The following is a 24,605-nucleotide window of genomic DNA, read 5'->3' as shown; positions in this document are numbered from 1 at the left end:
ACACCTCCTCCTGCTTTCTGCAGTGTACAAGATTGGCTGCAGAAGTGAGCCTCACTGAGCCAAGACAAAGAGCAAGAGACATAAAAATGAAAGCGCAGAATATAGATTAAAAGGGGAAAAAAGAAAGACACAACATTCAAGAATTTCATCAATCTTTTACAGCCGTCTCTCTAAACACAAGTTAGACAGAATTAGTCTACTGCAGCCAAAAGAAATCAAGTGTAGAATAACCATATGTGTCTAATTTTAGTAAATTTTGGACCTGAATACAGGTGCTTTCAAGGACATAATGAAATGACAGCATTCAACTTATCCAGAGTCACTGCTCTTTGCAAGAGGGACCCAGAAATCTGCTTTTGAACTGTGCAGTAAAACACGAGTCACTTGAGATGCTCAAGGAGCTCTGGAGAAACTAGTCTAAAGCATTTTAGGGCAGGCATCACCTTGCATAGTGGGCAGAAATCTATGGCACAAAAGCATGTGGAATGTGTCGGTAGTGAAAATCTGGTAAGCTAAAAGATCTAGTTGATCAGCACACTAAAAAGTGTCTGTTGGTTCTCTTGTGAATCCTTTTAACAGAATACAAAGAAAACTCTTCATCCTATGCCCAGGTAAGGTGCTCCCACCCACAAGGCTCACTAAGACCATCTTCTGTATTCTTTTCCATCACCCTCAAACAAGTTTGAATTCTTGGGTCAGTAAGGCATTATAGGTTTCAGTCCTGCAAGATGTTGTGGTAGAAGAGCTGTGCAGGCAGTACTAATCCCAGGCCTGAGAAAATTAGTTTACTAATTAACCTCTGTGACAGTCTATCAAATTTCATTTTAAAACCAGCTAAATTTTTGTTTAGTCTAAAGAGCCAGATCTGTTGAGCTCCTGGGACCTAATGCAGTTTGGCAGTCTGCAGCCAAGTGAAGGCAGACTCCAGTGGAGGTGGACACACAAACGTATCATCTACCATTTTTTATGAAGACAGGTATCACATCTTCACCAATTTTGAATTCAAGGAAGAGTGGGTAGTAGGAGAGGAAAAAGATGACCCAAGAAGGAAGGCAGGCAAACAAAGAAAGTAATAATTTAATTACAGAGAACATGTGTTCAAGTATCCTCATATCACATGAAAATTCTTTCTTCAATGTCCTCGTACCACTTTCATGAAATTTGTTCTGCCTCTTAGTTACCATCTCAAGTAACAACTTGAACAGCAATCCCTGTAGGCTTTCCATCAAAGCACTACACTCAAGGATTTTTCCTCCAGTTGACAACATGAGTGACAAGAACAGTAGCAAGGCTCTGCATGTATCAGTAATTTGATTCCCAAGGAGCCAGCAATCCATCACACAACTCTTTGGCTTAGCCCGCCCCTCAAAAAGCTGCATAATCTATTTCTGTGACACCTCATGCTGAACAGCTTAGCACAGGTTCCAACACAGCACCAGTTGTCTTTGCCAACTTCCATCACGCTTGGCATTTTATGGATGCTCCTCTGAAAATAATCAGTCCAAAAAAATGTGATAAATAGGTAAGGAATCTCAATACAGTAATCAGGGCCAAAAAAATCATGTAAGTTGTACTTGTGGCCTTCAGGAAGATGTAGCTTCTCAAAAAAAAGTTATTTTAAGTGTGTAGCCAGTGGGAGTCAGGAGCTTATAAGGTCACACAGAATCTGCCACCAGCAGAATACACGCTTTTATGCAAAGAAAAATTGATACTGCCTCAGAATGCAATATATGAAAAAATTACTTGGTAATGAATGGGCCCTGAGAATGAGAAGGCAGAGCAAGAAATTTGTTGCCTGGAGAAAGCCAAAACTGGAAATGCTCTGCTGCTTTTAAAGAGAATGACAAATCTCACAACAAGGACGAGCGCCATCACCTGCTCTAGTGCTCTGCTGTTCTTAACATGAAAACTAATTCTGCACTAGGTCCACTGATAAAACAAGTACCTTGCAAAGACATTATTCAACTCTTGCACATGCTTATTTACTTCTAGCTAGTCTACAGGAAAAACCATTATGAAGATGATAAATAAAAAGAAAAAAAATTAAAACTTAGGAAGGACCAACATCGGGAGTTAGATACCAATCCTGTGCAACCTTAACAGTGGATACTTTCTGTTCTCAAGCATTTCACTATGGAAAGTTGACATTTTCTTGATAAAGGAAAGGGTTTTTTTGGACTTTCCTTTAATTCCTTTACTATAGTAAGGGAAATATACACTACATATAGAAATAAGTATTTAAGAATGTCTTAGCAGAATCAGAACCTTGATTTCTACTTTTTTTTTTGAGCATTATACCACTTTCCCTATTTCACAGGCAAAGAGAACATTTTATATACAAGTAGTCAGGAGGATGCTTCTAAGTTGTCATTGGAGTTCCTCCATCATGATCCACCAGTTTTAGCAGATAATCTCTATTTCCATCACAGCTTCCCTGCAGCTTGGCTGATTTGGTCAGGCACGTAACAGAGACTTCATTTATGCACATTTTTATGTAAAGTGATATCTGTGTACCAATTTAAAGCTTGAGGAACAGAAGCATCCTAAAACTTAACAGGTAACAGTCCCACCATCTGTAGCCACCCAGATGAAAGTGGGAATTCAAAATCACCTCTCCAATATAGTGTGAGAATGGAAGTTTTCTGTTCCAACTGATCTATTGCTAATCTTTGTCTCTTTCAATTTCATCAGAGTGACTGGAATAAAAATGCAAATCAGACTTGCACTAATACTTTCAGTAGGCATGGCATTTACAAAGCAATTTCCATTAGGGGCTCCTAGTCATGTACTGATAATTTCAAAAATAAATCCATTTCAGATTTAAAATTTCCATGGTCCATTTCTTCTCAATGTTGTATATTGTATTTGACAATCTGGAGAGAGAAACTTTACAGTTAAGAGGGTGGGGTTTTTTCCAAGCCTTTAATACTTGCTAAATAAATGATAACCATATTTTCAATGTATCAATCTTCTGACTTCTGACGCTTGGCATACTGAGGCTTTCTCCTCAAAATCAAAGCTGTTAATCTTGCTACAGTCATGTGGCTGAATGAGGAGCAGGAAGCACCCAGACACATTCCCCTCTCCCTGTGTCCTGAGGCTTGCATTGCCTGCACACACCACTGCCAGCCCCTGCCCTACAGCAGTGTCATGGATCCATCTTCTGGTCCACCCTGATAAAGACAAACGACTGCATCAAAGACCAACAACTGTACATTCAAAGAGTTCAAACATTCAAATCACTTGAAAGGATCTGGTTAGTGCCAGTTTTATCCCTAAAGTAAGTTAATTAAAAGGAGTAAGGTTGTATGCTATTTCTTTTTCCAATATTCTACTTATCAATTGCAGAATTGACAACACTGAGTTTGGGGTTTTTTTACTGATTAGGAGTTAAATAGATAAGGAAGTATTAATAGACTGCCATCAATAGTCAGAAGTGTCGGTAAACTTTTAAACAACTGTTACACTACTGATATTAATTCAGCCTTATTTTGTATATTTGGTATTTTTTGTCTTGCTTTTTTCATTAACTATACATCTTAACATTGTACTACATTTAACACTATATAAAAATAAGTAAAATGAAACAATGTTAACCCTCTTAACACTGTTGCTGGACTCTTACTTTCTGGTGTTAGTCATATGTCTTTTTGCCTCAGAGTTACATTTACAGTTTAATATCAGCACTGCTTTGATCCTGAGCAGGTCCACCTCCAGCACCTGTTTCTTGTGGAAACAGTCTGACTTCTGATCATTGACTAATGCTGGGCCATCCTGAGTGAATGCTCAGTCATCAGCACAAAAGACCTTCAGCCCAGATTGTGAGGAAATTTATGCATCTAAATTTAAATGTATGTCTTTTTGCAGTGGCACTGTCCTCATATAGGTAAACACATAAGAGATCCAGATCAAGAGCGGGCAACCTCACTTCATTTTTGTGGAAAATCATGAGCTGACATCAGCATTAACTACTTCTTTCAAGATTTTTTCCAGTACATGAGGAAGTAAGCGATGTTTTCACAAAATCCTTAACAGAGCCTTGTGGGAACCAATTTATATTTGAAATATGATTTTCTTATTATTTCCAATATATTTATGAAATTGATTTAAGAATACAGTTTTAAACTATGCTTTTTTTTTAAACATGCCACAGCAATAATTTGCAATCAAAAGCGTATGTCAGGCATAAAATGAGAGTTATATGAAGTAGATGCATCAATTTTAGAAGAAATGTATAGGAATGAAGTAAAGGAGTACACAGTAGTGTTATGACAGCATAAAATGCAAATGGGTTTATAATGAAAATATAGAATGTAAACTATGTTTCTGAGATTGCACAAGAAAAAATGTCTACTGTATATAAGTGGCTAATGAAAAGAACAAAATCAAGACTATTTCAGATAATTGATTCAATTTTTATAGTCATCTGGTGCCCAGCCTACAGAAAATGTGACATTTTACTTCAAAGCCTGAAAATCTTTTCATGGAAAAGATTATTCTAGGAGGTATTGAAAAACACCTGGAAGACAAAAGAGTCGTTGGTCACAGCCAGCACAATTTCATGAGGAGAAGTTCTGCTCATCAAATCTAATTTCCTTCTATGACAGGGTAACTCACCTAGTTGATCAAGGGAACCCAGCTGATGTAACTTTTTTGGACTTCAGTAAAGCTTTTGATACTGTCTCTCATAGGATCCTTCTGGACAAAATGTCAGGCACACAGCTGGATAAAGACATCATGCTGCAGGTGAGCAAATGGCTCATAGGTTGGACACAAAGTGTTATAGGGAATGGGGTGACGTTAGATGGGTGACGTGCCATTAGTGGGGTTCCACAGGGCCTCATCCTCAGCCCTGTGCTCTTCAACATCTTTGTAAACGACTTGCATGCAGGACTGGAAGGGATACTAAGTAAGTGTACTAAACTGGCAGGAGCTGTTGACTCCCTCGAAGGCAGGGAGGCCCTGCAGAGAGACCTGGACAAATCAGAGAACTGGGCAACCACCAACTGTGTGACATTTAAGATGGGCAAGGGATGGATCCTGCTCCTGGGATGAGGCATTCCTGGTTGTGTGCACAGACCAAGGAACAAGATAAGCTTTATAATGAGATGGATTCCTGCTACTTGCAAGCAACTTTGTTAGCAACATGTATCCCATTTTGAATAAGGGAGAACAAGGAACAGCCACCAAAATGCAAAGAAGAGAAACATCACAGAAGTTGTAGAGTCCAGAAGAAAACCTTTCAATTGGCAATGCTGCCAATTAGTGTAAAAAGAGCAAGTCCTCCTCAGTATCCACAGAGATCCTAAGAGCAGTCTGTATCCTGAGCATGAAGTGAGGAGAGCGACAGTAAGACCAAAAAGGTGTAATAAAAGTTCAATAAAAGTGCTCAGTGTTTGACACTGGCTGTCAGTCCAGAAGAAGGAGCCTCGCCACAGTCACAATGCCAGCAAACCCTTCATGGAAAAGTCGTCCTGTATAAAGGAGTCAGACTCTCAAGAAAGCCACTGCTGCCAGCAGAACAACAAAACCAAGAGCCCTCTTGTCATTCCTTGAAGATTTGCAACAAACATATGGACTCACATTTGCTCACTTGTATTGCAAATCTTACTTGAATATGTAGATTGAGTGTCTCCAGATTTTTATGAAAGGCCATCATTTTAAGCCTAAGAATAAACAATCTGGGCTCTCTTCCAGAAGATTTAAATTGTTTATTTTTTTAAGAAGGAGAGCCTCCTTCAGTAGAAATCAGTCTCAGCAGCCATAACCACAGGCAAACCTTCTCAGAGGAGTTTATGCCAAGCCAAACAACTTTTACCCACAATGGTTCCAGGTAATTTACCAGGGAAAATTAGATTTTTCTGGAACCATATTTAATATCTTCACTGGCTAGAAATCATCCAGCATTGAGCAGAGGTTAACGAAAAACAAATCTAAACTTCAATAAAACTTGTGAATCTCTGTAAAAAGTGCAGCCATTCTCACCTGTGACTGAATCTTTCCTCTCAAGGAAAGTTTCCTGTGGTCTCAAGCAGATAACTCATGCCCCTAAACAGGGTTCAGGCTCAAGTCACTGCGTTTAAAACAAGACTTTTCCTTCTTTTCACATGAACTGTTTCAGCCTGACAGGCTTGCAGCCAGCCACACCACAGTGCTTCCTAACAAGTGGCCAGCCTGGTGAAGCGCTGTATCCACGGCTGTGTGGTGCCATCAGCAGGGCTGGTGGCTGGAGCCAAACTCCTGCCATGGAAATTGATACCTGCTTCTAAATTACAATTTGCAGATCCATATGATGTGACTCACTGAATACTTGCTAAGATATTATCAGCATTAATGAAAACCAGAGGTGGACACAGACAAACATCTAAGCACTGTGTGAGACCCAGTTATCCTCTACACATAGGGGTGGGTAACTACTTGTAAGGCTACCCTTCCACTAGGCATCCTTCTTCACTCTGCCAATAAAAGTACTGGGTAATAAAGCTTCTGGAAACCTACATGCTGCTTCAGTTCCCATTACCAGAAATAAATTTATTTTACTTTCAAAATCTGCACAATCTCCTTCTCTCTTCTAATTTTTTCCAGTATGGGAAAGGTACTTGACACTACAAGCTTTTAGCAATTTTGAAAGACTACTCAGAAATGCTATTTCATCATCTATTTCAGTGGCATTAATTTGAACAGTTTTACCAGTAGCCCAGTAAAATGCTTGAAAGCAAAGTTTTTTGGGGTTTACATTTTGTTGGTTCAATCTGATCAACTATTGGTTTAATTATTCTGCCAATGTCTCCTCCCATAACTACTGATACTCTCTGACTTTGCCTACAAAAGTATGTTGCTAGCTTTCTGTATGTGAAAAAAGTTAAAAGAAGAATATCTTTATTAAAAGGGGAGATGATTTTCTCCTTCAGTGAAAGTAGAAAAAACAAATAAAACCACTTTCCACAAAAAGTAATTGAGAACAGCATTAATGCTATTAACACTTTGAGAAAACCTGAAGAAAGATAAAGAAAAATGTATAAAGAAGGCCTGAGGATGGTAGAGAAAAATGTATAAAGGTCTGAACATTACAAGAAAATAACAAAAAAGTTATTTTTGTTTTCTTCTTTCTACTACTGTGTAGTATGTATATCTTTAAGAGTAGTAGGTGCCTTATGATAAGAGTCCATGAATCTTGCACACAAGATATTCCAATATACAGAAAATAAAGAAATAATTTAATGTATTCATAGGAAAATGTGGAAAGTGACTGTAAGCCATGAGATTTTTGGGGGGAGAGATATGCTAACCCCTTTATTGACAACACAGTTATTGTATGAAAACATCTACATGAACTGCAATCGTACTTCCAATAAGCAGTTAGAAGACAGACGTGACTGGGTCGAAGAGTATAAATTAGCTTTACGCAGCCTAAGCTGTAAAGCTGAAAAGCCAAATGCTTAACCATCATGTCTCCCCAAAGCGACATTTAGCTCATCGTTCCCATCTTCATTTGCTAGCTCCATATGCTGGCTCTCACTTTCCAGATTTCTCACGCTCACCACTTCACGAGCAACGTCTATAAGCACACACTGAAATCAAAGTGAAGAAAAACTCTGAGTTGCTGCATTTATGGAGCTACTTATGCCCAAATGGGAGACTAAGTGATGGCTTTGAAACTCAGGGATTGGAAAGACAGGAGAGCTCATATGGGTGGCAATGCATTTAGGGAACAGAGGTCAGTGTCTACCTGGAGACAACACAGCGACTTCTTCCAAGGTACAGGGTCACCTCCCCATCCTTGCACACTACATGGTATGCAGGAGAAACCTGTGTCAGCTGCAAAGCTCACACCTGGAAAAAATACTTCTAAATCTGATAAAAAAAGAAAATGTAAAACTTCTGCTAACTCATATTTGGTGATTTTCAGAACTAACCAATGAAATCACAATAGTGAGGATATTTTAAAAGGTTGTTTTGTCACTAGTGTCTTTATTTTATTTGGAAGCAAAAAGACACAAGGGTTTCCCCAAAGTTTTTGAGTCCATCTACGGAGTGACTTTCTGATTTTCATTGATGTTCAGTTTCATCCAGGCTCCTGAATTACCTCCACAATTTTAAAGTGTACTCAGAAGACAGAAAAGATTGTATAAATTGAAAAAGATTGTATAAATTTCAAAATTCAATTTTTTTTCAGTTTCATCATAAATAAACATGACACTTAAGTCTTTATGTTGAACAAGAAGATCCAAACTAAAATGAAGTCAAGTCTGAGATGCTACAGCAAATAAGCCTGTCTAGTAGCTGCATGAAATAAGACTGTATCCTGGATGATTGGGTTTGCCTGATGTTGGATTGCTGCTTACAGAAGGACTCTTAGAAGCAGAGTGACATTGTTGTGATACAACACGTACCTGTCACTTTTCATTTAAAGAAAGTGATTAGACAGAAATTTCATACACATTAAATCTGCTTCAAAACTCATCACAATTTTACTAATGCTCTTTTTGCCTAATTATATCAATGTTCTACTTTATTATTTATGGGCATCAATACTCTTTTAAAATGTTCTATTGATTGAAAGTCCAAGCAATCATAAAGGAAACTCTAATTTTGATTTGTGTGTTGTGTAAGTCACCAGTTTTCATTTTCATTTCAGTCCTTTGACTTAATGACAAAAAAAAAGGTATTGCTCTGTACGAAATGTATTAAAATAAAACAAAAACTTGTTAAAAATTGCAAGACTCCAAATTCTGTGCCTGTTGCATACTACAGTAAAATGAAATTATTGTAATGATGGGGGGGCAAAAAACCCCACCACTAAACACATAGAGAGAAAAAAAAAGCCAACTCCATGTAAGAGAAGCAAACTTTGAGAAAAATGTTTCAGATCTGTACCATAAGATTAAAGATTGGCAGTGAACCTAATTGCCACAGCAATCACATGCACCAAACTGCTGTATCACTCCAGGCAAAGGAGGACCAGTACTGCTATTTAAGCACAGACAGCTGAACACCAAAGGCCTGTATTCAAACCCTGTTTGGCTTCCTTATTTCCCTGGGGTACATATGCAGGGGTGCTTCAGCATGTTATGCAGCATCCTCTTCCAGCTCCCAGCCCTGTTAGAAAAGGGGAAAGGGCAACCAGTGCTGCTGTCACAATCCAAGCAGTGCAATCGTGAACCATCATGCTCCAGATCAGCAATGCTATGTGAAAGTTTACCAAATCTGACTCAGCTTTAAGGGCAGCCTTGGACCTAGGGTAAGTACAAAATCGTTTTCTCTAAATAACTCACCACCCACCTCTACCTTTTTATTAGTTCCCTTCCATTACATTTCTATTTACAAGCTGTAGTTCCTGCCGCTTGAGCAAATATATCCAATGTAATACTACACTTGGATGAGGGAGGCTACAGAGTCCTAGGGGCCCTTGGCTACAGCATCTTGCTTGAGGTACTGCTGTAGACAACCCTAAAGATTCAGGAGACTTGTTCAAAATAGTCCCAGTTGCACAAAGTAACATTATGGCTCACATAGTAATTAAACAGAATGGAATTCAGTTCAGCAGGGATCTGAAATGCTCACAGTTTTGAAGATGTCTGTGCAAACACAAGTGTAACATGTGCACTGAACACATGCCAGGGAGAAGGAAAGGTCCCCCTTGGGTGGCGAGGGCAGAACTTGCACAGCTGCAAACCTGACAGTCACACTGGTATGAAGCCAAAGAGGCAGCACACTGATCAACCAGCAAAGTAAAGTAAACTTTCCTTACTCCTAAAACTTCAAGGGAGTAATGGAGCACTGCTGCAACCTTGGCTGGCTCTCCTAAAAAAAAGAGCAGCAGCCTCTAGGCATCCAGTAATGTGCTGGCAGCAATGTGGGCATCAGCCAAATCAGCCTGAGAGTGAGGAGCCCCTGCCTGGGCACAGGATGGTGTGTGAGGGACCACTTTCTGTCCTCCCTTTCAGCACTGACTCACCTTAGAAACGGGAGTGAAGGGCTCGCAGGATATTGATAGCACAGCTGAAAAGGTTCATCTAACAAGTTCATAATATTCCCATTTCCAGCCTTTTTTCCTTTTTTTTTTTAAATCTGTCAAACCAGCACAATCATCCTTAAGAATCTTTTGCCTTATGAACTCTACAAATTATTTTTAATACTTATTATCTACAAAAGCAAAATGACTCCCTGATGTCTATTTGCATATTCTTTTAAAGTGATAAAACCTTTCTTAACAGGCCTTCAACACACAATAAATGGAAAAGACAGTCAGACTTAAGGAGTAGCTATTACTTTTTCCTAAAGCATCTGGATCCTGTTTGTTAAGAAAAAAATCATTCCAAGAAAGAGATTTGAGGGGGAACAACAAGGAACCCCAAAACATACAAAACCACTACTGATGCTTTGTGTTTGTTGAAAAATAAGAGGGGTAGCACAAGATCCAATTAGCTGTCCTGAGATCCCAGCTTTATTTCCCTTGGTTCTGAGAACATTTGGATAGGTATTTAAGGATTTTCCTACAGGAGTCAAATCTTTCATATGAATATTGGATCCTTATATCCCCACTGCCGAAATAATACAGAAAGGCATTGCTAGGTTCAATATGCCCTCCATGGCTGAGCTGAATTCCTATTAGATGTTTAAAAGAGAAAAACCAAGGGAATGAAATGAGGACATGTACTAACAATGCTAACAGGAGTCAGCAGATGGATTAGCTTCACAAGGTGGGACTAGTGTACAGCAGTGAAAAGATGAAACATCTTGTTCTCCAGCCTTGAAAATACCTTTCAAGATGACATGACAGCAACTGTAATAGTAACTTATCTTTTATATATGTGTATATTATGAACACAGGGAAAGCCAAAGGAACAGGGCTTTATAGATGACCTGAAAACATTTCCAAACCTTGTTCAGGAAAACAGCCTAAAAAAAAGCAACAAATAGGGAACCAAGGAATAACTGAATGATACAGCAATAGAGGAAAGACAAGGAAAACAAAGTAGAAGTTGTTCTGCATCGTCTCAACCTTAAAAACCCATGTCATTTCTCAAGACTTTTAACATACCTGTATTTGTTTCAAAATTATTTATATTGTATCAAAAATTATCTGTCTGCATCAGCTCACCTACCTATCTATGTCAAGTCAACAAACGGGGCTTGGTTCACTCAAATTGGCGGCTAAATTAAGAAGGCAGTCCCAAAACTGGCAACTAAAAGCTGCTCTCAGCAAGCAGAGCTCCCCTGGCTGGTGCTGCACCGCTGTTTCCCCACTCCTTGCACCCAGCCATGGCTTGGCAAGCAGCACTGGAAGCTGAGGTGGTGGCAACACACCCTGCCTGACCTCCTGCCCACCCCACCTTCACTTCAGGCAGCTTATCCTGCTGACCTGACCCCAAACCCTGCCCTACTGTAAAAACCCCCCTACTGTAAAAATTTTCACAGCAGCTTAACTTCAGCTGCAACCTTCTCCACATTAAGAGTCTATGGCAGTAAATGAAAGGTTGTGCATGTTTGTGGTCCTGTTGGAGGCAGCTATACTCCACACCCTCAGGAGAGGTTTGGGCTACAAAGAAACAATGACTACTTTTGATCATATTGAATGACTCTCAGGATAATAAACAGAAGTCATTGCTAGAAATATCAAAGGAACTTCCTTACTATTTACTGTGTGTATAAAGGTGGAATGGAAACTGTTCCAAAACCAGGAGGATATTAAGGGCTTCTGCTGTAGAGATACAAAGTAGAAAAAATTTTAAAAGAAGACCCCCAAAGACAAAAGAAACAAATGTGGGAGAAAGACAAAGAAAAGGTCTTCCAAGGGTGATTCAGAGCAAAACCTTAGCTCAAAGCTGGATTTCACCTTATACTCTATGCGGCACAAGCAGGAGCTGCAGCCAGAAGGGGCGACCCCACTCCTTCCTCTCACCCTCCTTCCTGCCCCTGGACCTGGCACTCTCACAGCTGTGAAACAGCTCAGGCCCCACCAGCTCACCCAGCTGAGCCCTATGCAGCAAGACAGGGAGCAGGTTTTTCTTCTTGGGCACCTGCTTGCTCCAAAATACTCTGCAATACACAGCTGCTAGATTTACAATCTTTCAACAAAAAAATATTTTTTTGTTAAGTGTTTAACATTTTTGTTAAGAAAATGTCAGAGAAAAAAAATTAAACAACTACTTGGTTTTGCTTTGAAATGAGAAACTCGAAAACAAATCTTCTCCCACAGTTTTGATTTCTGTGAATCAGCAATTTCAGACAGGGAAAAAACTCTGGCTGAAAAATTCCTGGCAAAGTTAATTTCAATTGTGCAGCCATGCAGTCAGTGGCTACACCAATTCTTTATCTGAACTGCAGCACCCAGTTTGTTTTATAGTTTCTTCAGCCACATGCTAAGAGGTTTGATAATTTATTACTTGAGCAAAACCCTACTGACTTACGAGTAAGGATTAAGTGGTATTTCAGCATCCTTAGTTACCAAGGTTACTGTTGTCTTTGCTGTCAGAGCTGGAGAGCAGTTGAAGTAGTCTCTCCATCCCCCAAACCAATCCAAAACAAATCTTGCCAAATAAATGAAATGCATCAGTGATCCATGGATAAGCACATGCTTCTCCAATATAGAACCACCTCTTCAGTGCTCCTTGCCCCAGTATGAGCAAATCTAATTCTAATCAAGTGCTGGTGTCATGAGGCAGCAGAACTTAGTCAAGCAATGAAGTGGAGAAAATTAGTTGTATTAACAACTAATGTACACACTCGTTTCATATAATCCTGCACAAACTAGAACTGAAAGGGCACTGGAGCAGAAACAACAATGTTGATGTCTGACCTGGCATATTTAAACAAAGAGAACTACTTTACTGATCCCCATACTCTATTATTATTGCATTAAGAAAGTACAGAAAAGCAAGCCAAAAAAAGTAGCATGAGGTAGAAAAACAGTGTCACATATGGCATTTTTGTGTGCAAAGCCTTGAAAATTTGTATTAAGATCACAAATCAATATACTATTATTGACAGCATAGTATTGGCAGTTTTATGCTTTGTGTTTAAGAACACTTGCCTGTATCTTAAACATCCCAGATACTATCTACTACCTTTTACATTGCCTTGGCTGACATATTCTGCAACAGTAAACAGAAATGGCAAGGCACAGCAAGTGCTAATGACAGCTAATGACATACAAGGAAAATACAGGAGAGAAGCAGCACAATGTGCTTCTTTGCTGCCCCAGGAATGCCTGAAAGCAGAGTAGCAGCCCTCCCCACTCCCTAAACATACATCCTACTTGCACAGAGGAAAGTGAGCCATCAGACAAGGTTGATGAGGCATAGAGAATGCACAGAAAACAGTAACTTCTATGCACCATGTATGCAGCAACCCAAACTTGAAGAAAAACAGGAAAAGGGTTTCAGCAATGAAAGAAACTAAGATAAATGTGGCAGTGGAGTAGCTCTCTCCCAGCAGCTCTATGTAACTTTTGCATGTTGTTGCCTAAGCTAATCTTCTCTGTGATTGGTGCTTAAAACTATTCTAGCATCACTTAGACTGCTGTAATTAGGACTTCTTTTCCAGGTTATCATTTCTGCTCCTTCAGACTCAGCCAGATCCACTTACATCCACTTAGTAACATGTAACTTATGCCACTTCATCTGTCAGCTCTGAATCCTGCACAGTAACTTGCCTGCTCGTGCATTTAAATTGTGCTTGGCCTTCAATTTTGTAGTGCAAGTAGCCACTTATTCCTTGCTGTGGCTCACATATCTCTAATTTCTCCTTAGACTACAACAGCTCCAGCAAAACAATATAAAAAGGGTTGATTTCAAGCACTTCAGGCAATGAGTATCTTCTACAGAAGAGCACTAAAATAACACCACTGGGCTAGAATAATGCCACTTCCACATTAGGGCTAAGACAAAAAGCCTACTGTTGATGATTTAAATGTAATTAGTAGAAGTTCACAGAATTGCTTAAATCACTATCAGTTAGAAGAGCCCTCTATACCTGCAGTTGTGCTTTTGACACGCTCTGAATTTGAGAATCAGCAGTGACCAAAGGAGGAGTGTCCCAGAGGAGCTCCCAAGCATTGGATGAACTCAGAGGGATGTCACCAGCTGATCACACACCAGGCCTGGCTGCTGCTGTGAGCTGTGGCAGCCAGCAAGGTATGTTTGTGACCTGGAGCTTTGTAGCACACTGGGAAGGGAGGAGGGGGCAAGGGGAGCTGTGCTCTGAAGAAGTGCTGCAATTCCAGGTCCTGCTTTACACAGCTGCTGAAGAGGTGTTGCTCCACTGCCAGGAATCCCCGGTATGGGCTGGTACCAGGGCAGGTGTCAAATTCCTTCTGGGCCACCTGAGAAGAACACACACGCATCGCTGAGCAGGACTGCTGTTCTTTGTATCTTTTCCAATCTCCTGATTTTCTGTTTATTGTGATGAAAGCCACAGATGCTGACAATCTTTCCAACAGTATTAATTAAAGGCGATTATTATAAAATATTCAGGAAAGTTCCTGAGCTAAAACTTGATGGTAACCCACAAAGATTCTGCATCCAGAGTTAATGAAAGGTAGGAAGAAAAAAAATAAGAATAGTCTCCAGGGTAAACAAAAGAACATTCCAGAAATTAGTCATGTAGGCAGACTCATTCTAGCATTTTATTAACCACACACCTTTGGTAACACAAACACAAATCGTAACTCTAAGTTGCCTTTAAAACTGAAGTAAATACTAGATTTCTTTTATGTCTTCTTGCAATTCCTCTCTTCTGAATCTAATCTTGTCATATTCAAAATGTACCTCATATTTCCAATATAGTGCCTCTGAACTGCCAATTACTCTGACATTGATTTTCTTTTTTTTTTTCCCCCCACAAATCTAGCCTGGAATTTTACAGGCCTTTACTTGGTATAAGGAATGCTACTTTGGTTTTTATCTTTCTGGCACATCAGCCAGATCTTTTACTTTACTAATTGATCTGCTTCTACTTTACATCACAGCATACATACATTAAAATAAACTCCTAACTGAAAACAGAAATTTTGAGAGCTTAGTCCTTACAAAGCAGCCTACAGAATAAAAACTCGTGTTCTCTAAGGAATACAAGTCTGGCAGTTCTAACTCTATTCTGAATATTTTATTTCTTTTTTTCTTCAGGGAGTTTATTTTCTATTCTCTTGACACCCTGCATACACCCCCCAAAAAGTCTTCCCTATAACCTTCAAAGTTAGGATAAAAGAAATTATGCTATTTCTTTGAGGTTTTTAACAACCTTTGATCCTGTTGGTTATGCAATGTTCACATTTTACTCTGGTGGGGTGTACAGAATGAGAAACACTTCTGCACTCTGCCTGCTTTCCCCAAAGAAGGGATTTGGCACAGTAAAAAGGTGAAACAGCAGGACAATGGTGCAGCACCCACCAGACCCTCCTCTGTTTGCCGCCTGCATCAGATCAGAAGGGAAAAAAGTCAGGTTTAGAGCAATGAGCAATACATGTCCTTTTTTTCATTAGAACTTACTGCTTGACTTTCCAAATGTCTTCTTGGGGATCTTGGGTAAAAGACAGTTCTGTGCTGAAGAGATAATGAGCCAAGAGAAAGGGCATCTTAGTGGAATAGGGAAACCAACATAAAACACTACTGAAACAGAGAGAGGAAACGGTAAGCTTATGGGATTATTCAGTTTGAAATCCTGCTGGCTATCTCACTATTTCTAAATTTCCAAGCCACAATGACAGTGTCCTTTTTTTAAAAATTTTATAACTGAGTAAATTTATACAAAATCTCCAGTTATCACAGCATTTGTAATAGCTCATGAAAAAGAGCACTCATACTGTTTTGTTCCTTCCTGTTCTGATAGATGGGTGGGCACTGCAGAGGAACAGTGTGTCAGGAAGGCACAGTGAGTCCTACCTGGATTTCACTGACCACACACCAAAATCCCAGGAGGGGGGTGCAAAGTTCTGCAGTTCAAAAATTCTGTAGGCAAAGCTGGTTTTAATTAAACTGACATATTTTAGACATTTATGCAAGATAAATTGAAACAGTTACGGGATCTCAAAAAAAGGCCAGCACTTCTTTACTTAAGGCAAATTTAATATGAATTATTTTCATAGCACCCTGAAAGCTCAAACTGCTGACAGGAAAGGTGGTTTTCTGGGAAATTGCATGCAAAGGGATAATTATATGACATATCACCCAACATGACCTTGAGATTCAGGAGCCATGAATCAGTTTAACACTGCCCGGTTCAGCATTCTTTTTAAAGTTCTTTCTGGTATGTCATATATGGAAAAATTGGCACCTGAACAAGCATCAAAGCCTCCCAAATTGGGGATTAGAGTGAGCTCATCCCATCATGGTAAGAAGTAGTCTTTGTTCTCAGTGTGACATCTTGCATTAATAGAAGATCATTTTCTCACAATCACCACCATTCATCTGGAGTGCAATGGGGTCTGCATCGAACAACTCCTCATTGAATTGCAGAAAACAGGGAAATAACTGCCGAGTTTTCCCGGTTACGCTATTGATATTTAAGTGCTGCTCTCTGTGGGGACGTAACAGCTTAACTCCAAAGAGGCTGTGACCTATTTCCATGATTACTGCTGCACTAATGAGCAAATGGTTTCTAAAGGGTATAGCCACAACACAAAACTCTGGAGAAAAATGGACACCCCCAATAATAGGGTGGGTTAGACAAAAAACGTAACTCAAAAAAAAAGTGTTGCTTTTTTAAATCTATACTGAACAACAAAGTAGATGTTTGTGTATACAACAACAAACAAATACTTTCATATTGATCCTGTGTTTTAGTTCTGAATCCTCTTGATTCCTTTGAAAGTATTCTAGCAGCATCTTAGGTTTGGAGGAGATGAAAGGGTAAAGATCTGAAAACACATATATTGTCCATGTGCCCAGCTCTACCATGGCTGTAGACAGCAATAGAAGTCCCTACTAATGTCAAATATATCCTTTTCACAGGACAATGTCTTCAGTGCTGCATCTGTTTCACTAATGAAAGCTTAAATCACAGACAAAAATCTCATTTTCATTGAGAATCTGGCTTTTCATACTATTTGGCACCAGAGATGTCAGGACTAAAAGGTCAACAAGATCATGGAAGCCTATGAATGAACTTAAAATAGCACTTGGGGTCATTCAGGCTCTGAGACCCTAATTTTACATGAAACAAGCATCCAACTTGCTTTCTTCGTGAAAGCACAGTTACATGATGTAGTTCTTCCTCCCTACAGAAATCATGCTCAGTCTCTCACAGCTATGGATTGCATTTGAGCAGTACAAGGTGGGAACACAGTTCAATCATGTATGTGAAAAGCCACTCTCTCGAGAACATGCATATGGAAAAACTCTTCAATTACTAAAAATTTCCACATTTTACTTGAGGAAGCAGAGGCCTCCATGCTTCTGACCATGGGCTAGGATAAACAGGTGACAGACAAGGCATGGCTACATGAAAAATTTGCTCAGAACACAGAAGTGGTTCTACGTCTGTATGTGACAGCGATTAAATGTTCTCCACAGGGTCCTCAATGATCATTTGCCATGTGAATGTCACGAAAGTGCAACCAAGCCCAGATGTGCCCTCCCTAGGGAGGGGAACACCTCACAACACATGATCTTTAAGAAGCCCATTGTATCCATTTCTTTCCTTTCCTTATAATTTTGCCATGTAGTTTTCCAAAACAATTTACGTCCACAAAACATTTAAAGGAATAGACACTAACCATTTAAATATATGACAAAAAAAGAATTTGACTTTGACCTTTCTGACTTCAGCCCTGCAGAAGTAAAGCGTCTCACCTAAGATTTGCATCTTTGCCTACTCTATAGTTCATGGATAAGACAGATATCTCCTAGGGGGTTATTAATCTCATGTCTTGCACAGCTGTATCCCCCACTACAGAGGAAAATCCTGGTAGCCCACAGATCTCATTGACTTGACCAGATAGTCCATCAGACTTTAAAAGCCTTTCTTGGGGAAAGCATTACTCAGACTGCTGTGTTCCCCAAGATGCTGTGGTCCCGTTGAATCAGTACTTTCAAAGAAAAAGTAGTTTGTGAAAATATAAAACCAGCTCCCCTCACTTAGGCCTTTCTTGACAAGGAACTAAATCAGCAAACATCTACAAACAGTTTTATCAAGCAAAAACAATTTTTAAAGGGTTATAGAAGTTCAGAGAAAATTCCCTCTAGTCACAAATTGCAGCCACCAGCCTGCATCCATTAAGCAGCAGCAACCTCTTTGCAAAGTAGCCTTCAACAATTCCCAGCATGTGGATTTACATTTACAGGTTATTCTGCACAGCCAACCAAAATGCGCCTTGGGTCATTTCCAGGCCAAAATGGAGAGCTTGGAAGCGAGTCCTTAGCAACTTTCTCTTGATGGTAATGGATTAGTTTCAAAGAAAACCAAAGATTATGCAATTTCTATGTAAATAGGTGGAGATCTGTAGGTGGCAAATCCTGGAACAAGGTGTCCCAAGCAGCTGTGGATTCTCTTGCAGACCTCTTGATGTAAACTACACCAGGCCATAAGCCACCCACTGCAGCTTTGAAGTTAGTCTGACTTTGAGCAGGAGACTGGCCTAAAGACTGTCAGAGATCCCTTCCAACATGATGTTTAAATGATCCTATACGGTGTTCCAAAATGGGTTTATATTTTTTGATACACATTCTTCAAAGTGAGTTTGTCATGGTGGATGAAGAAGCTAACATTAAGAATAAAAGTACTTGCTTAAGTTAACTGCTTTGCGTTCACTTCTATTTACACTTGAATTCTTTCATTGCTACAGGGTTTTGGTGGTTTTATATAAAACAGCCTTTTAATATATGAGAATTGGAAGTTTTAATTTTTTTTAACCCATAGAACTTCATAAATATGCAAGAAAATTTATTTCTTTGAGCTTTTCTGTTTGAGTATAACATTCAACTCAAGGTTAGAGAGCTTAAATAAGTAAATATACATCTTAGAAATGTATATATACTGTAAATTTTCTGAGATAGGTCTGTTTTGTCTGCATTTGTACTATGAAGCCCTGACTTTTCTGGGCCCTACAGGTGTTACTGTAACACAAGAGTTAAATAACATCCCAAATATTCCACCCCAATCACACTGAAGCCGACAGTTTTCAACAAGGGTTGTAGAAGGCTACAAGATTTCTGATTTGTAATAAGTCTATTCAGAACTGTGTATGATCTCACCTCTTTGTGCTCTTTTTCTGCAATCAAGATAAAAACCATAGGCACATACCTGCTCCACAGCCTAGAATAAGTCAGTGAAGCTGAGCAGTTCAAGCTTTCCCCCCTGTTTTTTAAGCAACCAAAAATCAACAGTTAGACATTGTTCCTGGGTGATCTTTCGGGCTCCCCTGTTCTGGGATGGTTCCTTGCTAAATGTCAGACAAGGGATAGACAACTACACATGAGCTATTTTAAAACAACCTCAAAAATCAGTGGTGATAAAGAAGGACTTTTAAGAAACAATTTATTAATGGGGTTTTTTCCCTTCCAATTTGTAGTGGGTTGACACTGGCTGGATGAAATGCATCAATCCCACAGTTGTCTTCTCTGCACTGACTATGTGGAACAGTCCAGACATGAGCTCAGGTTTAGGTGTCTACCTCTATGCTGATCTTTCCCAGCACCTCTGCTAGTTTTAAACCATGCATTTTCTCTCCCAACAGATTTTTGTAATATATCAACTGTTTCTCAGCTCAGAAATGTGATGAAATAAGACCTTCCAAGAGTGGCTGGACAGAGACACTTTGGATGATTTTGCAGTATGCTGGCATACGAAAGTACGATTTATTGACATTTGTTCCCATGCTGCCTGAACTTGCAATTGATTGTACTTTCTAGAAATCATCTGCCACAAAGAAGGAAAAGAAAGAAGAACTTGAAATCATAAACGGTTTGACAACACCAATGCCTCAACGTCATTAAATGGGAATCCCTTAAGCATTTTCTGACCTAGTTTTCCTGTTTCTGTTGTGAATTACCAGACTGCAGACAACCTTTGTGACCCTGGACTCAGAATCAAGGGATAATCCCTAAATGTTACCAAAAGACTGGTGCTTCTGGGTGTCCATCTTGACATATGGAAACAGGGACAGACTTTCATGAATCATAAAAATTGAGGTGTCTGAAATCACTGAGTTTTTTTCTGAAATCATAGAGCATAGCCAGCTAACCTTTTTGGCACATTTGCATGACAAAATATCCTCACTGAACCAAACAGAAAGTTATCTTGATTCTATTTTTGCCTCATTTGTTCCCTTTTACATTTGTGTTCTGTGCTACAGCAGTGCAGTACAGCTAAGAGAATCACTACAGCAAAAAAAAAATACTCTTTCTGCTTCCTTTGATCAAACCCTTGCTCTCAAAACACCACCACTCATTGTGAGTTTGCTCAAAATCCATCCATGGAGTTTGAAAAAAAGTTACAGCCACGTTCAGTGCAGCACACAAACAGAAATTACACAAACAGATTATCTATGTGTTCAAAATCCTACAGTTACAAAACTCTTTGTGGCAGAGAAATTCTCCCTTCCAGACTAGATTTAACAGCCTGGTGCAATTAAAGATTAAAAAAAGGACTATGTAGCAAGAAGAAAATAATTTCCACCTTTCTTAGTTCCGCCACAGTGCCAAGGTTTGTGTTATTCATCTCTGCCTCGAAGGCATCTCTGTCAGAGCAGAGAGATGCCTTTCCCTTGTCCTTTCTGGGCCCAGTCTCCTGAGACACAGACTTCAATAAAAGCTATTGATACTCAGCAGGAATGGACTTTTGTTAACAAGTGGTGGAGAAATACAATCCTAAAACTAGTAACTTTGCTGCCAGCTAAGTGAAGGCATTAGCAGACTGATTCAATATATCCAGGGGAGCTGCATTTAAAGTGCCAGTCTGCTGGGATCTCCTACCTTCCCCAAAACCCTGCATTTGATCCTAATCACCCTTCTTAGCTGCTTCTCAGATTCCTTCCTCCAGTCATTTGTAAGGTAAATTCAGCAGTGAAAAAACTACATTTCACTCCTCGGATTTCATCTGCTGCTCCCAGCAATTTCATGGATGTCCCTTTCATCAGTTTTGCTGTCACTGAAGTCTCCAGCAATTCCTTCAAATTCAACGCTTTGGCTTAGTCTCCATGTCCCTTGGCCCATTTATGACTTTCAACAGTTCCCACTCAATACAACATCCCAATTCACACCATCTACTGTCCTCCAGCTACTGCAATGCCACAGTCTTGTCTAATGATTCTTGGTACACTTCTCCATAAAGCACCATGACTTCTCCATTGCTTCTTCCCTTTCCATTCACCTCAGTAAGTCTGGGATGAATGCTATCAGTTTTATTTATTTAGTTTCTCGAGGGAGTACATGATAAGGCTGCTCTGCTCTGTGCAATGTGTGGGATGCAGGAAGGGAGGGTCTCTGCCTGCCTGTTCCCAGCTGTGCATGCTGCAGGTGGTGGAAGTCACTAGTGGGAGGGGAAAACTTCCTTCTCCAAAAGCAGTGGTCTATGCTAACCTGGGAAAAACCTTCCAAGCCAGAGGGCATGCAAAATTAAGACACATGGGAAGGATGGAGGAAGCCAGAAGAGCATCCTAGAGCAGCATTCAGCCTGGCCTTAAACACTTCCAGGGATGGGGCTTCTACAGCTTCTCATGGCAACCTGTTCCAGTGCCTCACCACCCTCACACACATCCTTAGGACAGACTAGATTATGTCCTTCTATTTAATCTGCTCCTGTTCAGAAGTCTGTGTTAACAGCGGTAACCCTGCCCTGGTCACTTTCAACATCCCTCAGTCAGTATTTGGGAAACCTCCACATTCTCACTTTCCCGGATCCATTGCATGGAGGCTGTATCCAAACACTGCCCTATTTCTCTCTGAAAGATTAACTCTACCCATGGAGACCCTCTGATACAAATTTCAGCAAACGCCATGTTCTTTCCTCGACTCCAGAACCTTCTTCTGCCACGAATAAATTAAAATTTCACAAGTGTGATAACGCACACATACCCATCTCAATCCTTCCCTATGTTGCTCAGTAGACCTGAAGGTGGGCAGGCAGCAAGACACCCCCTTGTAGGGGTCTATGCATAGGTGTCCAGGGATGCCCCAGCTTCGTACATCACCAGTATGATCCATGCACATCCAGTCAATCACTGGACAATGATTCAATCAATGTCTAAGTCAACACCTAAGGCACAACCCACTTGTCACCAACACTGCACATAGCGAGTCACGAGGCATAATTGTCTAGTGTCATATTCCCTGGAACACCCCTCCTCGCTCCCAGCTGCCTGTCCAGAAGGGCATGGAGCAGGCCTCCTGCAAGCCTGTACAGCACTTACCTGTCCATGAAGATGTCCAGATCCTCTACAGCACATCTCAAATGCCATTATATGTTTGGGTAATTGAATAGAGCCCATCCTGGTAAACAGCTGAACAACTGCTCCCAAGGCTTTGCTGACCACACAGGCTGAAAGCTCTGGCCCAGCATAAACTGTTGCACTCAGGGTGGGTGTCTTCCCCTCAGCCCACGTCACACCTGCTGCATCCAGGATGCACCCAGCAGCACCTGGTGCTTTGTGGCTGTCAAAGTAATTCAGCAAGTAACAACAGCAAAAAACATCTGCCCTTCTTTCATTTCACTATACAAATATGTGCCTGCTAATCTAAAACTCGAGATGGACATTTTCTAAGGATCCATCCTGTACCTTGCTCATTAGATGAACAGAATGTGGACTTTTGCCCTCAATGGCAACAAACATCTGAAGCTGCCTGTAGAAAAGGAGAAATTCTTGCAAATCTAGCATGATAAATAAGTCATTTATCTTTCTTTGCATGAATGGATTCATTATAAGCAGATGTTCAGCGCACATCTACAAGGTTTTATGGATGAAAAAGTCACATAATTATGGTGTTATCTGACCAGAAATGAAGCATGGACTAAAGCCATCAAGGAAATAAATTAATTAATTAAAGCTTCCTGTGTTTTTGAGTTAGAACCCCAGGTGAATCTCAAAGATACATGCAAAATGAGCAAGTATGTACCTGGACATTCTAAATTACTCCTGTGATGAATAACAATTCAAGAGAAAATAAAACTGAATTTTTCATCACACTGCTGTCTCTATAATATACTTTAATCTGCTTTGGCAATTTTACTACAACATCCAGAAAATCACTTTAAGCTGTACCCTAATAGATCTTCTCCAAGACAAAGGAAAAAAAACACAAAACAACAGCATAAACTATTTCATTATAGCAAACAAGAAAACTAAGCATCCATGGCAATTTTCTGATTTCATTTATGTCTTGGATTAAAAAAGGGACTCATGTGAGTACTTGCACTGGCAACTAGAGGAAAAAAGCTAATTATAAATTGTATCTCAATACTTTTTTTGAGTTTTATGACAAAGAGCTCCTTATTTTCAAATCTTATTGCAGCAGAGTACAAAAGTTGTCTTTCAGATACTACTGACATCCGTGCAAGTTAGACAGAGCAGCAGCTCAGAGGCATATCCATGCACTAGCAAGGACTCAGACCACTAGCATAACCATTAATTTCTAATTTCTTCAACAACAGATGTGGTCTAAATAGCAAGATATTCCCTGGGGCAAAAAATACCTCAAACACTGCAAAAGTGGTGCTAGGCAAGGTAGCTAATGAAAAAAAGTGCTTTATGGCCTGTAAGATTACTTAATCAGTACGTTGTTTCTCAGGAGAGTCATACTACAGGGAATGCAGCAGCATGTTCTCCCACTGTCATGGCACAGTGGGGGCCAGGACAACTGGGAGTCCCCCACCAGGGCAGGGCTGTCTTCCTCAGACTTTCTTTGGTTAGTCTGTGATGCTATTTCCTGTTGAAATACGCCATTTCCAAGGGAGAGTGAGTAGGAAATAGTTTTTCTGCTAACAGTAGACTGAACCTGGCAAAACTAAGAACTCCAGACAACAGATGGTATATACAAAGCAAAAAAGGCCTTAAAAAAAAAAAAAAAAAAGCTTTAGTAAGAGTATAATGCCATCAATGGTAAAGTTAATTTGTGTGCATTGTATATCTGACTCTTAGGTGCCTCAGCAAAAGACAAAGAACATAAATAGAAAAATACTCCATTAGAGGTACCCAGCTATGGCTTGCATTAGGGAATTTGGGTTTGCAAGTCTTCTATTTCTTTGCTTATTTTGGCATGCGATTCATGGTCAGACTCAAAGCACAGGCATGCCGATACTGCACAACAGAGTAAGGAAAGGTGATAAGTGGTCAGCCTTCAACTACAGCACAGGACAAAGAGCCAGCAAATTTATCCCCCGATCCATGAACACTGTACATGGCAAATTAGCCATTCCTACTCCCTGGCCGCCCTGGTGTTTTAGAAGATTTGCAGGACTCGTTCATTCTAGCGACATGGTACACTGCCTATCTACCAAATACTCCAGCTAACCCAGGCCCAATCTAGGAAAGCACCAAAACAGTAATTCTACTGAAGGCAATAGATCCAGTAACAATGCTGAAAATTAAGATGGTGTCTAAAGGGCTTTTGGATTCCTTCCTATTAGAGCTTCCTATCATCAGCTAAAAAAAAAACCACCCTCAAACAAGT

The 24,605-nt window shown here is 40.0% G+C and overlaps 1 protein-coding gene across 1 annotated transcript in view; it reads right to left on the bottom strand.

Annotated features, from left to right (window-relative positions):
• The window catches only part of SLC35F1 (solute carrier family 35 member F1), a 225,411-nt gene that overhangs the window by 159,925 nt on the left and 40,881 nt on the right, over positions 1–24,605 (bottom strand). The window lies entirely within an intron of this gene.

The sequence above is a fragment of the Motacilla alba genome, chromosome 3, assembly GCF_015832195.1.
Source record: "Motacilla alba alba isolate MOTALB_02 chromosome 3, Motacilla_alba_V1.0_pri, whole genome shotgun sequence".
Taxonomy (NCBI): Eukaryota; Metazoa; Chordata; class Aves; order Passeriformes; family Motacillidae; genus Motacilla; species Motacilla alba.
Note: the sequence above shows the minus strand (reverse complement) of the source record. Positions and strands in the feature narration are given on the sequence as shown.